The sequence below is a fragment of the Stegostoma tigrinum genome, chromosome 2 (genome assembly GCF_030684315.1).
Source record: "Stegostoma tigrinum isolate sSteTig4 chromosome 2, sSteTig4.hap1, whole genome shotgun sequence".
NCBI classification, from domain to species: Eukaryota; Metazoa; Chordata; class Chondrichthyes; order Orectolobiformes; family Stegostomatidae; genus Stegostoma; species Stegostoma tigrinum.
The window spans coordinates 104,317,200-104,335,418 of NC_081355.1; the positions used below are offsets into that span (position 1 = coordinate 104,317,200).

General features: G+C 38.8%; 1 protein-coding gene across 10 annotated transcripts in view; it reads right to left on the minus strand.

Moving 5' to 3' along the window:
• The window catches only part of tbc1d5 (TBC1 domain family, member 5), a 504,442-nt gene that overhangs the window by 420,304 nt on the left and 65,919 nt on the right, over positions 1-18,219 (minus strand). The window contains exon 1 of one of the 10 annotated variants that reach the window (XM_059638270.1): positions 268-283. The exons of the other annotated variants lie outside the window; for them this stretch is intronic. The gene's annotated coding sequence lies outside the window, so the exon portion shown is untranslated. Of the gene's footprint in view, positions 1-267; positions 284-18,219 lie in introns of those variants that run through there. 10 annotated transcript variants of the gene reach the window in all.

The window sequence follows — 18,219 nt, forward strand, 5'->3', positions numbered from 1 at the left end:
TTTATTTTCTAGTTCCCTATATTCTGCTGGCAGGACCTCAACTTTTTTTCATAAAAACATACATCAACATTGCTGATATGAACCACAAACTCTGGCCCTGGGGTCCCCTGTCCCTTTTCTCTACCCACCCCCCCCTCCCACATTCCCATGAGAAACCATCTGCCTCTACAGTATTCAAAATGGAATCTCTGTTAGAAAGGGAGATGGACCCACAGGATTTTACATTGTCAGGTGATCACCCATCTTCTACCTCACTGTGTACTGTACCTGCAGTATGTGTTGCTATACATGCTTCCACGAAGATCTTAACATTACGGATTTTCCAGTGACTCCAACTGCCACTCGAGATCTGAACCACGGATTTCCAGTCACTGCAGCTGGAGGCATTTTCGACACACATGGTCATGCTGGGTACGAGAAGCATCACCGATTTCCCACATTTCAGAGGAGCAGCGTTCCAGCTGACTCAGACTACAGCCCTGGTGTGACATCTAAAAGAATGGAGATGACCGCTGCTGGGTCCAAATTAATATTTTTTCAACATTTTAAAAAGATTTTTTGCTCATCTGATGGAAATATCCTATTAATCATGTTAAATGGTTTCTCTAATTGCATGCATGCTGTTCAGCTTTAAGGTAGAAACAGAGCAGAAGTAAGCTATTCAACTGCTCGAGCTATTCAATCAAGAGCGAGTGAGGGTTTTTTTGGTTGCATAGGGTGGCATCTTCCAGTGGATGACGACAGTGGAGTAACAGGGCCATTCACTCCCATCTGCTTTCATTCCTTGTTTTACTTTTGCTTCTGCTCATTTTCCCTTCTTGGTAGGTTGGGCAGCAGCACTGACACAGCAGAGTGAAAAGGCCACATGTGGAGTGGTGTAACAAGGTGGACAGCTAGATGAACACAGCAGGCCAAGCAGCAGACCCCTTAAGGGTCTAGGCCTGAAATGTCAGCTTTCCTGCTCAGCCTGTGTTCTCCAGCTCTACACGTCGTTACCTCAGATTCTCCAGCATCTGCAGTTCCTACTATCAGTGGAATGGTGTATATGACTTCCCTTGGCGATAGGAGGCGGCAGTAAGGACATTCTCCCAGCATTAGCAGGCTGATGGCCAATGTGTGTGTTCTCCTGCTATTCAGGGTCAGTCTCCTGGCATATGGGGCCAGTGGCAGCAAAGTTCCTCCAGCAACTGAAGACAGCAGCCCCGGTGGCAGCATCTGTAGCCGAAGTAGGGCTCCGGGCTCGGCGGCAGTCTGGTCTGGCAGCACAGCCAGGGTTGCAAGGCCAGTGTGGGTTTAGCAGCATCAGTGAAGTTGGCCCAGTGGCAAAGAGATGGCACCCAAAGTGGAACAACTCCTACGCTGGTGAGTCCAGCACAGTCGTCAGCAAGGCAGTAGAGGTCTCCCTTGAAGCTGGGTGTCCACATTGACTGGGCTGGAAAGGCTGATATTCTGAACTTATTATTTTTCTGGTTTATTCCTATGGCTACAAAGCTGGACTATTTATTTTTCTAGTCCTTTTGTTTCCTAAGATTTTGATCTTAAGTATCTGTAGCTAGGTACCTTTGCAACTAAGATGACACTGTAATGCAGCGACTGCAAACTTTTCACTGTACTCATTTGAGTATGTGACAATAAAACTAATTCAAATCATTCATTCCACATAATCATTGTTGGTCATTAAGCTCAATACCCTAATCCCACCCTACCCCTTGATCCTCTTAGCCACAAGAGATAGCTACCTCCATCTTGAAAACACTGTTTTTGTCTCATCCCCCTCCTACTGAAGTGAATCCTACAGGCTCACCATTCTGTGTGTGGAGAAATTTCTCTTCACCTCAGTCCTAAAAGGTCTACCCCTTATCCTTAAACTATGACCCCTGAATCTGGGAACATCTTTCCCATATCGAACATGTCTCACCCGGTCAAAATTTTGTAGGTTTCCATGAGAGTCCTCCATATTCTTCTAAACTCCAGTGAATGTAACACTAACCCACTCAATCTCTCCTCATATGTGGTCATACCATCCCAGGAATCAATCTGGGAAATCTGCACTGTGCTCCCTCTATTGAGAAAGCATCCTTCCCCAGATAAAAGTAGACCAAAACTGCACCCAATACTCCAGATAGGCTCTCATTAATGCCCTGTATTTTTTGCTGCAAGGCATGCTTGTTCTTGTGCACAAATCCTCAATGAAGGCCAGCATACATTTTGCCTTCTTCACTGCCTGCTACACTTGTATGCTTCATATTTTTGCAAGCAAGTGGATAACCACATATTTATCCGCTTTACACTACACCTGCTATGCCTTTGCCCACTCGTTCATCTAGTCCAAATCACAGTAAAACATCTGAGCCCTTCTCTCAGCTCATCCTTCCACCCAGCTTTGTGTCATCTGCAAATTTTGAGAGATTATATTTAGTCCCTTTTCTAAATCATTAACGATTACAGTGAATAGCTGAGGTCCTAGTACTTGTCCATGCCATACCCCAATAGTTTCTGCCTGCCATTCAGAAAAAGACCCCATTATTCCTGCTGTACGTTGTCTGACTGCTAACAAATTTTCTCTTTATCTTAATACACTGCCCCTAATCTCAAACACTTTAATGTTACATTAATTTCTTATGTGGGACTTTGTCAAAAGCCTTCTGGAAGTCTAAATAAACCACATCCACTGGTACCCCCAATCATCTCTACTAGTTAAATCCTCGAAGAATTTGAGATTTGTTAGGTACAAGTTTCCTTTTGTAAATCCATGCAGACTATGTCTGGTTCTATCATTTTTTCAAAGTACTGTGCTATAAATTCTCTGATAATGGACTCTAGCATCTTCCCCACGAATGACATTAGCCTTATGGTCTAAATTCTCTGCTTTCTCTCCCTCAGTTTTTTTTTTTTTACATACTGGGGTTACATTACCTACCCTCAAATCTGTGAAAAGCGTCCAGCGTCTAAAGGATTCTGGAAAATGACCAACGTCCACTTTTTCTCGGGCCACTTTCTTAAGCACTCTGGGATGTAGATTATCCAGCCGTGGGGATTTATCAGCCTTCAACACTATCAATTTCTCCAACACTTTCTCTACTAATACAAATTTGCTTCAGTTCCTCCTTCTTACTAAACCCTGTGTTCCCCATCACTTCTGGTACATTATTTGCATCCTCCTCTATGAAGACAGAAGTAAAGTATAAATTTACTTCAACAATCACTTCTTTATTCCCCAATTCTGAGTGTAACATCTAGACAATTGTCATCTCTACCCTGAGGAACACAGGATGTTACAGTGGTTTTAACTTTTCTATGACAGGAGGCAGCTTGCAGACATACGGCTGATTGAGTATGAGGATGTCCATAGAATAGAATAGAATAGAATCCCTACAGTGTGGAAACAAGACATTCAGCCCAACAAGTCAACACCGGCCCCTGGGGCATCTGATCCAGACCCATCCCCTGTATAACCCAGACACCCCTAAACACTATGGGCAATTTAGCATGGCCAATCTGCCTGACCTGTACATCTTTGGACTGTGGGAGGAAACCCACGCAGACGTGGGGAGAACGTGCGGAGTTTGCACAGTCGCCCGAGGTTGGAATCGAACCCAAATTCCTGGCACTGTGAGGCTACAGTGCTCACCAATGAGCCACCGTGCCACTCCTAAATAAACTACATCCGCTGGTTCCCCCAAGAATCTCTACTAGTTAAATCCTCAAAGAATTTAAGGAGATTTGTCAAGCACAATTTTCCTTTTGTAAATCCACGCTGATTACGTCTGTCTGGACTGCTGTCCAGATACAAGATGGCATGCTAGTTTAATTTGCTCCTTGTGGAAAGTGTGAAATTGAATGAAAATGCTACTGTCATTGATGATTTATTGGAGAAGGGGACTCTGAATTTTGCCATGAAACACTGATGAAGAAACAACCCAGATGTTGCTTCTTGAGAAGGTTTGACTACTACACAGAGAATATTTAAGGAATTAGATTCTGATGATTCACTGGTGACAGTGAAGTGTTTTCTCATGACAGTGAGGGCTTGTATCATTGACTGCACCTGCAACTCTACCTCACTTGGTCATCAGTGATGTGGAGCTCTTCCATTCCACGCTTTGCTGGCATGTAAGACAAGATTTACCAAGGGAATAAAAGTTTACAGAGGAGCCCATGTCTCCAGGCTAAATTTTCCCTGATTTTAGAGTCTTTCCTTGAAATGCAAATATGATTAAGAGGATCTCTTCATATTTAGCAGTTTGTTCAATCCTTTGTCTTCCTAAAATATTGTGGGGCAACTGCTAACTGCATGTAAGATCACATTCACTCAAACTGCAAATTAACGTGAAGTATTGTAGACACTGCGGATCTCAAGTAAAAACTGTGCAAATTTCCAAACCCATTCTAATCTTGCTCCATTAGTTTTGGGCACATTTTAACTTCCTTGCCCCTTTGGAGTACAAATAATTAAAAAGACAAATTTAATTCCTTAGAAATAAAGCAGGAAAGAATACTTTTTTCCTAGCTGGTACATTCACCAAAGGATTCTAATTGAAGCTTTACAAATTTAACACAGTAATTTTGCATTTTTAGATAAGCATTTCCTGAGGTACAGCAGCATATGACAAGGGAAATCAATACAAGTTAGTTATACTTTTGGCAGAAACGTGGTTATTTTCAGTCATACATCACAAGCTTCAACACGTGCCACTTCTAAACTAAGGCTTTTGTTTGGTGTGCACATGAAATAAACACACTAGAAAATTGACAGTAATACTTCGATATGAACAACAGAGAGTACTTTTATCTTTAAAAACGCACTCATAGAACAAAGCAATTATATCATTGACAAATTAGATTTTAGATCTTTGACAAATGTAATTAATTGACAGTACCAATACCAATGAAGCAGGAACAAATTCAATAAGTCATTGCCTACAACTGTTCTAGCACAATGCAAGACCCAGAAATAGCACCCCATGTTTTTAAAGCACGGGTCTCTCACAGCTGATTGTAACTGAAAATATACTTGATGTAATTCACAAAGCCAGCAAGTGGACAATATCCTTTTTTAAAAAATATTTTAAAAAGTCGTTATTATCAGCAGGCAGACTTATTTTCACATTGCAGCCAGCAATGCAAGATATATACATTAAGAATTTTGTTCACCTGGACATTTCACAGTGTAAAACAGCATAAGATTCTGAAAATCCAATGGATACGCACTGCAGAAGCATTATTCCTAAACATGCTCTTCAGAATTGAGATTCCCTTTTGCAATATCCCACAGGAACAGGAACATATTCATAAACAGAAGTTGCTGGCAAAGCGCAGCAGGTCTGGCAGCATCTGTGAAGATAAAGAAATCAGATTTAATGTTTTGGGTCTGGCGACCCTTCTTCAGAATAGTTCTGAGGAAGGGTCACAGGAGCCAAACCACTACCTTTGATATTTCTCTTCACAGATGCTGCCAGACCTGCTGATCATTTCCAGTAAGTTCTGTCTTTGTTCCTGATTTACAACATCCACAGTTCTTTTAGTTTTTAGAAACAGATTCATTCTTTAATCATAAAAATGTGAACAACCAGTCATGTCTCCTGGGTTCATCTAGGCGAATTGCTTTACAAAAATCATGAGTCTATCTAGTTTGCAATGTCATTGCTTATAGCAACAACAACTTTATCTAAGATAATAAAATGTGAGGCTGGATGAACACAGCAGGCCCTGAGATGCTGCTGGGCCTGCTGTGTTCATCCAGCCTCACATTTTATTATCTTGGATTCTCCAGCATCTGCAGTTCCCATTATCACATCAACTTTATCTACTTCATCCTGCTGCTGTTTAAGCATTACACAAAAAATAACTAGAGAAAATTGTTTATGTACTTCCAAAGACATTTGGGTGGATGGGTCTCTAGCAGCAAAAGTTGACATTTTTTTGGGGAAAAAACAAAATGCAGTTAAGAAAGGAAAAAAAAACCATCCTGTCCATCAAATTTGACCAAACATATGAACCATCCTAAATCTGATCTTGAAATGTTAGATTTAATATTAAATGCCTCAAATGGTCCTTACCTGATGGCTTCAATACTTAAACTTAAGAACATTACTGATATGGGGAATTCTATAAATTGGTCACGAACTTTAGAACGAACCTCACTGTATATATGTATATCCTGTTCGGCTGTCAGATCTCTAAGAGACAACATTGCTCTGAACAGTTTGTAATGCTTCCAAACGGGGAATCCAGATGTTATCCTTGAAAAGAAAATTAACCAAATACCATATAATTGTTTTGCTCTACCAATCAAAAAGCTGATGATATATAGATTCTACAGATACTAGTCAAGATGATCCAAAGTGGATGAATATTTGAAATTAATACAAGATGTTGCTGTAATCTCCATAGAGGCCAGCCACTTTCGAGAAAGAAAGGGACGCCAATGGAAAGAACGCAACTGGACAAGAATTTACATCTTAATTTTGTTTTAACTATAATGGACCAATTAAATTCAGCATAATTCAACTAACAGGTGGAAGATATTTCAAACAAAACAGTAAATTTCACTTTTTATAGCCACTAGTGGCATAGCTCTGTACGAACTAAGAACTCAATACTTCATACACAAATATAGCACCATTTTTGAGAGTTTCCAACTTGGCTTCCAGTAAGTAGGAAGAGAATGGTTTATTATGGGTCCCTGCAAGACAGATACAAGCAGTTCTGTAATCGATAAAATGCAAATTACTGACTTGTCAATCAACTTCTTTGCAGCTTTCTTCACGATAGAAGTCGTCAAATATCCAAGTACAAGGGAATCAAAAAAATTATTCTATTTCTTAAAAACAAAAAGACGATGTTTATTGACACTTTGCATGTGTACTTTATACTGAGAAATAATGCACGAAGACCTGATGATTCCAACCATAAAATACTAAAAGTATCAGTGGGAAAACTGCAATTGTACCACCAAAACAACTGATTCAGGAACTGAAAAATTTCTAATGTCGATATGTTCAAGATGGGCAGAAATGAGGTCACTACACACTATTTAAGATAACAAGGTGTAGAGCTGGATGAACACAGCAGGCCAAGCAGCATCAGGGGAGCAGGAAGATTGACCTTTTGGGCCTAGACCCTTCTTCAGAAATCTTGGCCCAAAACATCAGCCTTCCTGCTCCTCTGATGTTGCTTGGCCTGCTGTATTCATCCAGCTCTACACCTTGTTATCTCAGATTCTCCAGCATCTGCAGTTCCTACTATCTCTGAAACACATCTATTTAAGTTATGCACTACACATGCGCTTAAATTCGTAGATTGTGAAACTGGCTATTGAATGCAATTTGCCTTGAACATAAATTAGAGAAAGGAAACAGGAGGAAGAAAATAAGAAAAAGTGTGCAGAATTAGATCAAGTTGTAAAGCAATAGGCCCGTAAGAACCATACGCAGAAGGTCATTCCATCCCTTAGAAATTACTTTGGCATTCATAGTCACAGAGTCTTGGAGATGTACAGCACAGAAACAGACCATTTGGTCCAATTTATCCACCAAGACCAGATATCCAATACAAATCTAGCTCCATTTGACAATATTTGGCCCAAATCCTCTAAACCTTCTTATTTATATACCAATCCAGATGCCTTTTAAACGTTATTGTATTAGCTTCCACCACTTCCTCTGACAGCTCATTCCATTCACGTCGCACTCTGTGAAAAAGTTACCCCTTAGGTCCCTTTTAAATATTTCCCCTCTGACGTTAAACCTATGCCCTCTAGTTTTAGACTTCCCCCATCCCAGGGAAAAGACCTTGTCTGTTTACCCTATCCATGCCCCTCATGATTTATAAACCTCTGTATAAAAGGTCACTCCAAAGCCTCCAACCCTCCCATACAGCTGCAACATGGATCTCCCAACTCCTATATTCAATGCATTAACCAGTAAAGACAAGCATACCAAACACCTTCTTCACTATCCTACCTACCTGTGACTCCAATTTCAAGGAACAGTGAACCTGCACTCCAAGGTCTCTTTATTCAAGAACACTCCACAGGACGTAACATTAAGTCCTGCCCTGATTTGTCTTTCCAAATGCAGCGCCTCACATTTATCTAAATTCAATGCCGTTGGCCACTTCTTTGGCCATTGGGCCATCTGATCAAGGTCCTATTGCACTGAGGTAACTTTCTTCACTGTCCACTACACTGCCAATTTTGGTGTCATCTGCAAACTTACTAACCATACCTCCTATGTTCACATTCAAATCGTTTATATAAATAATGAAAAGCAGTAGACCCAGCACTGATCCTTGTGGCAGATCGCAGTCTGAAAAGCAACCCCCCTGCATCACCCTGTCTTCCACCTATGAGCCAGTTCTGTATCTAAATGGCTAGTTCTTCCTCTATTCAGTGTGATCTAATCTTACTAACCAGTCTACCATGAGGAACCTTGTCAAACATCCTAATGCAGTCCATATTGATCACGTCTAGCGTTCTGCCCTCATCAATCCTCTTCGTTACTTCTTCAAAAAACACAATCAAGTTAGTGAGATATGGTTTCCCATGCACAAATAACTATCCGTAATTATAAATAAAAACCAAAAGAACTGCAGATACTGTAAATCAAGAACAAAAACAAAGTTGCTGGAAAAGCTCAGCAGGTCTGGCAGCATCTGTGAAGGAGAGAACAGAGTTAACGTTTCGGGTCCAGTGTCCCTTCCTCACAATGGGTGGTGGCTGGGAAACAGAAAAGCAGGTTGGAGCAAATATATAAAATCTACAGCACAAAAAGACATTTGGCTCAACTGTATCCTGATGGTTCCTCTGGTAAAAGGCTTGTCTTGTGATAAGGGACTTGGTTTTGGGTCAGTGTTTGGAGTTTGAGAGTGAGATATGTTCTCATTGAAACAAGGTTCTGAAGATAGACACTGAAAAGTTGTTTCTTCTGACTGGGAAATCAAGAGCATGGAGGCACAATCTAGGAAATAGTCAATTGTTTGACAAAAGAGGAAAATCTCTTCATACAAATGATTTTGGATCGTTAGACTTCTCTAATGCAGACGGTTGTGAAAACTCTATTCTTGAATATTTTTGAGATGTGGGTTTTTGGTCTGAAAGCAGCTGTCCGAAGGATAGAAGGCGAACCACATTGTGCTTTGGCAAATAAGGTTAGGGAAAATTAGGGATAAAACAAAAACAAAGTTGCTGGAAAAGCTCAGCATGTCTGGCAGCATCTGTGAAGGAGAAAACAGACATAACGTTTCGCATCCGGTGACTCTTCCTCAGAACTGATGGTGGCTGGGAAAAAGTCAGTTTATATGCAGAAAATAAGGAGGTGGGTGGGGGGGTTAGGGAGTAAATGATAGGATAGAGCCCAAAGAGAGAGAAAGGCAGTTGGACAGATGGATGAAGGAACTAGCCCTGAAACGTCAGCTTTTGTGTTCCTAAGATGCTGCTTGGCCTGCTGTGTTCATCCAGCTTCACACTTTGTTATCTCCTTTGTCTGTCCAACTGTTTTTCACTCTCTATGGGCACTATCCTATCGTTTACCCCCATGCCACCCGCCTCCCTATTTTCTGCATTTAAACTGACTTTTTCCCTGCTGCCAGACATGCTGAGCTTTTCCAGCAACTTTGTTTTTGTTTTATCCCTAATTTTCCCTAACCTTATTTGCCAAAGCACAAAGTGGTTCACCTTCTATCCTTCGGACAGCTGCTTTCAGACCAAAAACCCACATCTCAAAAATATTCAAGAATAGAGTTTTCACAACCCTCTGCATTAGAGAAGTCTAACGATCCAAAATCATTTGTATGAAGAGATTTTCCTCTTTTGTCAAACAATTGACTATTTCCTAGATTGTGCCTCCATGCTCTCGATTTCCCAGTCAGAAGAAACAACTTTTCAGTGTCTATCTTCAGAACCTTGTTTCAATGAGAACATATCTCACTCTCAAACTCCAAACACTGACCCAAAACCAAGTCCCTTATCACAAGACAAGCCTTTTACCAGAGGAACCATCAGGATACAGTTGAGCCAAATGTCTTTTTGTGCTGTAGATTTTATGTATTTGCTCCAACCTGCTTTTCTGTTTATCTAAATACTCTAGTTTAAGAAGAAGGGAAAACAGAAAAATGGCAATGGATGGAAGGATAAAAGCCGATGACTTAAGGAAAGGCAATGTGAATTTCTTAAGGAAAATAGTGCTTAACTAGTTGCTGGATGTTTTTGAAGAGCACATAGCTGTTGATGAAAAGCACAAGTACTTCATAAGAAAACTGATACAAGAAGGGTTTAGTAGCAACTTAAAAAGTTGGTTGTGTGATGGAAAACAGTAGTGGTTCCTAAATGTTCTCTGGGCTGCACAAGTTTGGAATACACTATCTGGGAACGTGATCGGGATGGGTTCAATCAAAGTATTCAAAATGGAATTAGACCGTTATCAAAAAATGAAGATCAAAAAAGAACAAGGGTACAGAGAGAAGGCAGAAGAATTTGCAGGGTTTTAGCGAGAAGGCGGAAGAAACTCCAGGATTACAGAGAGAATGCAGAACAATGTTCAGGGTTATAGGGAGCAGGCGTGAGGAAATACAGGGTTACAGGGAGAAGGTGAGAGAATAGCAAAAACGCTCATTCCAAGAGTGAGTGTCAACATAAAGGGTCAAATGACCTCCCACTAGACTGAAACAATTCTAAATGTTGTGAAAATCATTATCTCTCAGTCAAGTAGAACATCAAGGCTTAATTATAAATTCAAGATATTTTGTTTTAATTACAACACATCTTGTTAACGTTGTCTTTTGAAAAGTCATAATTGTGAAGGTTTCAGTCAGGGGCTGAACCAGTTTATTACATTTTAGTCACCTGCAGACCTGACGATTTAATATTTCCTGGTAGACTTAACATTATTCACATGTTTTAAATATCAGTTGTCGATATTCTCAGCCACGTGAAAGACTAAATACCCATGTGTTCTGTCTTCAATTATCAGTAATGGATCGTGATGCCCATGACCTCTGGTCTAAATCCCTTCTAGGCTCTCTAATGACATAGATCATAGGATACAGGAGCAGAATTAGACCATTCAGGCCACTGAGTCTGTTCCATCATTCAACCAAAGCTGATATGTTTCTCAACCCCATTCTCCTGCTTTCTCCCTGTAATTCTGAGTGCCTTTACTAATCAAGAACCTATCTATTGCCATCTTGGGCAGCACAATGGCTCAGTGGTTAGCACTGCTGCCTCACAGTGCCAGGGACCCGGGTTCGATTCCATCCTCGGAAGACCGTCTGTGTGGAATTTGCACGTTCTCCCAGTGTCTGTGTGGGTTTCCTCCAGCCGTCCAAAAATGTGCAGGTGAGTTGGATTGGCCATGGAAAATTGCGCTTCTGTTGAGGGATGTGTACATTAGGTGGGTTACAGGGGAAGGGTCTGGTTGGGACGATCTGAGAGTCATGTGGACTTTTTGGGCCAAAGGACCCGTTTCCACAATGTAGGGATTCTATGATTCTTAAATACACTCAATGACTTGGTATCCACAGCCAACGAATAGCAATGAACTCCAAAGATTCACCCACCTTTTGGGTGAAGAAGTTCCTCCTCATATCAGTTCTAAAGAGTTGTCCCTCCAATCTGAAGTTGTGCCCTTGGCTTTTATTCTCTCCCACTAGTGGAAACATCTTCCATCCAGTCCTCTCAGTATTCTCTAAGTCACAATCAGATCTCCACTTACGCTTCTGAACTCCATTAAGTATACACCCAGAGTCCTCAACTACTGCTCATGAAACAAACCATTCAGCCCGGAATCATTTTTGTGAACCTCAAGTTTCTCTCCAACGAGAGCACGTTCTTCCTTAGATAGGGGGCCCAAAATTGCTCTCAATATTCCAAATGTGGTCTGACAAGAGCCTTATACAGCTTCAGCAGCACATCTTTGCTTTTGAATTCTAGCCCGCTCAAAATGAATGCCAACATTGCATCGCTTTCCTAAATGTCAAATGAACCTCCATGTTGCATGTTAACCTTAAGACAATCTTGAACTTGGACTCCCAAGTCCCTAAGTGTTTCAGATTTCCAAAGCCATAGCCCTATGCAAATGCTCCAGCACCACCATTCCCCCTTTCCTTTGGTCATTACAGAAAGTTCTAATACTTGCTTAGGCTCAAATTCATGAATTAAATCCCTCTGTCTCTCCACCTATATCTCTTCTTTTATGACCTTTCTTAAAATCACTTTTTAATCATGTTTCTGGCCATTCCTACACTTACATTTTCTTTGGTTCTGCATCCACTTATGTCTGATTTTGCTTCAGTGAAATGCATAGGGATATTTTTCCATGTTAAATGCATGACATGAAAGCAAATTGGTGACTTTCTTACGTACATTCATTTTTCCTGTTCTACTTACATCTAATCAGCATTTAAATCTTGCCAGAACTGTCAAACAGTACCTTGAATTTATGTAGCACCTTAAATTAACGCTTTCCGAGGCACTTTACAGATTCACCACAAACACCAACATACAGTGCAATATTGCAAAGAAAATCAAAACATCCAAGAGTTTACAGGATGAATGGAACTACACAGGTTTGAGTGCAGAATTCTTGAGCGCAGGGTCTAAATGACAGAATGTAAAATTGTCGATGGTTGGGCAAAGGAAGGGCATGTGTAAAAGGCAAATGTCAGGGGCAGAAAAATCTACAAGTTTGTAGGGACGGTGGAAAGAGAAAGGGAAGGGATGAATCAACAGATAGTTCTCCCATAACACAATAGTTGCATTCAACTCGACTTTGGAAAATCGCTGTCGAAAATTACATTTTTGGGAAAGCACTGTAGAAAATTGCTATACCTGTACAGCAGAAAGTTTGCATTATCCAAACAGAATCCACTGTTCAATCGTGTTACAACCATTTCACATTAATGAAACAAGTACATTAGCCGAACTACATGTATGGGTAAATTTGAAAACAAGTTTTAAAATTGAGGCAGCGCTGAACTGCAAGACAATGCAGGCCAGGTGATGGCTGAATGACACTTGGAACAAGTTAGAGCATAGACAGTAAGCTTTGCAAAATTACAGAATTTATGAATGAAGAGTGCAACATGGGTAGGAGAACATTGCAACTGTTAAGGATTTCAGCAGATGAGCTGAGGCAGAAGTGAGGATGAGTCATATTAGGGAGGTAAAAGTAAATTTTTTTTCTAAACAAGAACAAATTGACCCAGCTGATGACAAATAGAATGTCAATGTTCCAAATGAGCAAGTCCAGCAAAGGAATTGGAGCAGTTGATAGGTGGTCATGCAATATAACTGATTGTTGACCATGCTTCCAAAGGCTGTCATGGAGATCCAGCATGTTGATGAAAAGTAGGAGGGCCCAGAACAGCTCTTTAGAATGTTGAGGCAATTACAAGGAAATGAAAACTATTTCACATGATTCTTTTGTTACAAGTAAACAGAGAACGATGGAACCAGGCAATTGCAGTTCCATGTGGGCAGGTGGAAAGGTACTTGAAAGAATGCTGCAGTTAAACATACTGAAGATTTTACAGAGGTCCAGAAGGATGAGGAGTTTGTCATTTTCACAAAGAATGTTATTTGTAACTTAAATAAGCATTGATTCAATATTGTTGTTGTGACTCTGAATCTAATTAGAGATTTGGGAGCCAAAACAGTGATCAGGATTGGGACAATAGATTACAAAAAGAGAAGTGACACAAATGTATTCAATATCATGAAAACACAATTTAATTTTTTAAAAAAATTAACACAAAGTATTTGCTGACATTGCATCTGTTTTATGTACAGCAATGTTGTCAGGTACTTAAATTCAATTTTGCCTTACTATTCAAAAAGAAAACTGTGTGCTGCTGCAGATTTAATGCTTTTTTTAAAATTACCAACATAATTTTATTCCTGTGCTCTCAATACTGAAATTTCTGAATAATAACCAGCATACTTTTAATAAACAAAAATGAAATTATGGTCCTTGGATAGCTACATTCTGTTTAAATTTTGAATAATGTCATTTATATTTTTCCTAGCAGATGCTGAGAGACTTTACAAGGACACCAGGTTCAATCAGAACCCTGATTAAAGTTCCATCTGGAGCTTAATGGATTCACAGATCTGTTACAATTACCAAAGTCACCAGTGTCAATCTTCACAACTGTATAAGAGCCTTCAGTTCCCATGTCTACTACAAAACATTTTTAATCAAACAGCCTCAATCCATTTACAGTAAGTGGAAGAAAAACATGCGTATTTGCCAGGATAGAACAAAACATGATGCAAAGAGTGGAAAATTGTGTCCTACCACATAACTGATAATTAAATATTTCGGACGCTACTCCCAATATGAATTTATCCCCAATAAATTCTGTCATCTTCTTCAGAAGAGTTAAAAAGTCTTTTGTGATACTTGCACAATATTTTGATACAAAAATAAATTCATATATTCAGTGCAGTTTGGCTCTTTAGAATGCAACATCATACCTGATAAAAGTGCAATAGGTCAGAACCACTTGAGCATACGCACATTTATTTTCCAAATTTCAGAAAGTCATATTCATTAACAGTTTTTCCAAGCCAATTCTTTGGAACCCACATTCAGAGAATAGGCAAATCTCTTCTTCTCACGTCAATGGCTGAGAGAACTTGCTCTATCTTAAAATCTCCTTCACCTATCTATCGTAACAGGTTTAACTAGCCTCATACATACAGATTCCATGCTTTCAAGAAGATTCTCTCAATTCTGCTAAACTATATTGTTTTCAACATTGTGATATGCTTATTCCATTTCAAAAGAAATTCTAACTGGAATTCAACAATTCAAAGGTTATAAAGAAACAAGAGGTATCAAAAATTATGAATTTGCTTCAGTAGCTTATTCTTTTCCATGAGCTATCACAGGACAGAATTTCTTTAAATTACTGCATACTCTTTTTATGCAATCAATTTTGAACAAGCATAAATCTCGTATCGAGTAGCCCTCAACTATTCACAAAGCAGCATGTGAAAATTTTGTCCAAAACTTGCATCTAGTAATTGGAATCGTATTAACCGTATCAAACTGCTTGCTAAGAAGTCTACCACAAACTTAGAAATAATTTAAGAATGCAGGTGGCTTTTCAAAGTATTATGTATTCCAACCAGATAGAGAGGGGTGAGTATAAAATGAAAAACAGACAGAACTGGTTTATATTTGTTAAACGCCTCAGTCAATTTCAACAAAAAAATTACATCACGTTTTATTCCATGATTGCTTATTTTGAAGGCCGCTGAAAAGATTAGTATCACTTGGACCGAAATCCTATTATTGTTACTTCTTGCTTATCGCTTTCACTGGCAAATTCAAAGCAGCGTTAACAGGATGCACTACAGTAGCACGGCAGCAAGCCAGTCCAGTTAAAAAGCACTAACTACAGTTAAGTACAAAAAGTAATATTAAATTAAATTTCTATCCTTATTCTTTTTCCATCATTATTTAATCCAAGCAAGTGCCTATCAACCAGCAAAAATTACAAGCACTGTCCATTTACAATACGCGAACTGGCTATAATCAAAATGCAATCAAGGAAGACTGTCTCCTTTCACATGGAAATTTATCCTATGTTATAAATAATTACGTTTTCGGCATAACTTATACAGTTACATGAAATTGAAGAATTTTGGCAGTTAAATGATGAGAAATTTTAACAAATGGACCAACTACTGTCTAGATCCTTTTTCAGAAAATGTAACCAGAAAAGTATACAGAGCCACAGACACTGCATGCAATATAACGTGTTTTTAATGAATAATTAATTTTGCAAAGAACTTTAACTCAGAAAAGGCAACACCCGGACAGAAACGCAGTATCTATAGTAAACATAATCAGACAGTGAGTAGCTAGTGTTTTTTTTTAGAAAAAGTATCCAAATTCAAAGGAAGACCCCAAAGCAATAACAGGCTGCTTTGAGAAAAACTTCAGTTTTTTTGTGAAAGCTTTCATTTCCTTCTGCTCTATATTGGTTCTGCAACTTGTAATTTTGAGATTCTGCAACAAAACATTTTCAAATCAGTTGTTGATTACATTATACAAATCTATATCTTTGTACTAAATATACCAAGTTCCCAATCACTTTTAAATACTCTTCCATATCTTATTCATACAAAGACATTGAGTAACATTTTGTATACTTTGATGGATTAAGTGAATTATCATTTTGTATACTTTGATGGATTAACTGAACTCTATCATACTCTAAACATAAAAAGGGGAAAATGCAATGATGCAAATAGCAAAATAAAGTTCACTAAGACCCATAGAAACCCCCAAAGGTTTTCCAAGCAAAGGCAACCAAATGATTCAAATTTTATTTAACATTCGACTTATTTAAAGAGCAATGCTACTTTAAGTGCAAATTGTACTAACTTGTCTTCATGGTTTACTAAATCAAATTAAATATGAAAAACCTGATCAGCTAAAAAGCTCTGCTTTAAATAAATAATATCACTACAACTTAACTTTCTAATTACTGCATATGCATTAAGCATTAAATCAGCTTTTTTTAAATTCTAGTAGCAAACACAGCAGGAGATTTAGGAGGACCTGCTTCACCAATAAGACAAAGTTATCACTTTCATTGTAATTCTTAAAGATAACATTAACTTATAAATAATAGCAAGTACATAATTAGTTAAGTTTCACTTCAGTTCTATTGCAATCTCTCAGAAATTCCTTTCATTTTATATTTCATGCATCATTACGTACTAATCATTTATGTCAATCATAAGGCAAGCATGGGAGAGACAGTGGGTGGTGTGGTGGTCATGCCACTGGACTAGTAATCCAGAGGCTTGTACTAATACTCCCGGGTCATGTGCTCAAATCCCATCATAGGGAGTTGAATTCAATTAATAAAACTGAATATAAAACTAATCTCTAACAATGACCATAACAATTATCATTGATTATTGTAAAATTCCATCCAGTTCACTGTTGTCCTTTAGAGGAGAAAATGTGCCATATGGTGTGGCTTTCATGTGACTCCAAACTAACAAATGTGGCTGTATTCTTAATGTCCTAGCAAATTATTTATTTAGGGCAAGAAACGTTGGCTTTGTCAGCAACACCATATCCCAAGTAAAAGTGTAAAGAAATTACACATATAATTTGCCAACGAGATGATATTATTTAAATTTTAAAAATTTCACACTCACCATTTCATCATCACTAACACAGTCGTATCCCTGGAGGTGGTCATGAACGGCTTACATGTAACTGAATATTTTGCTAAGTTATGCCACAGGACAATCAAGAGTCACAATCAGAACAGAAATTGCTGGAGGAATTCAGCAGGTCTGGCAATATCTGTGGACAGAAAGCTGAGTCAATGTTGCAGGTCTGGTAACCCTGCTTCAAAATTCCAAGACTTGCTGAGTTTCTCTGCTTTATGTTTTTGTTTCAGATTTCCAGCATCCTCATTTCTTTGATTGTTGCTTGCATTTAAGAGTTAACTGGTTTTCATTTCCTGAATTTTCCAACTTAATCCAACTTCAATTGATTTGAAATTTTCAAACAATTATGGTGGATTGCAAAATCACATTCACTGGATTCATAATCCAAGTTTCAGATTACAACTGGATGACGATTTAAGTAATATAACTACCATAATACTCTTTAATAATAAATTAAGTCTTCAAAGGGGCCAATACTTATTGAGCTAATGCTGGCAACTCAGCTTGCATTAGAAAAGACAAAATTAAGGAACATGTATCTATAGGCTAAAAGTGCACTTTCATATAAGTTTATAACAAACCTAAGCAAAATGGGTAACACAAACTGGTTATAAAATTGGAGGATGAATTGGTAAATGGATGAATTGGCAGTTAACACAGAAATTTGGTCATCGATCACGCAATCTTTCCCACTGGAACTACAATGAAGTAATCATGAGATCAATTCAAGCACCACATGCTTTCATAATCAAACTGCCTGGAATGTCAACACACCTTCCCAATACCACTGCCTCAATCAGACATCCAAGCAACCTCTTCCAGTTGTTGATTACCATGTTTACCTAGAAACGCTGACATTCAATCCTGAACTAGATGCTATAACCCCAAGTCTGTGATTTTTTTCCTGTTGCCAACATGCATCCAAAACTGTGTGTTTGGGTTTACTTTCTCAATTTCATTCTTGTTTGCCTCCATATCTCATTTGAGTTGGAACCAAAATCATTTTGTTCTGAAACTCA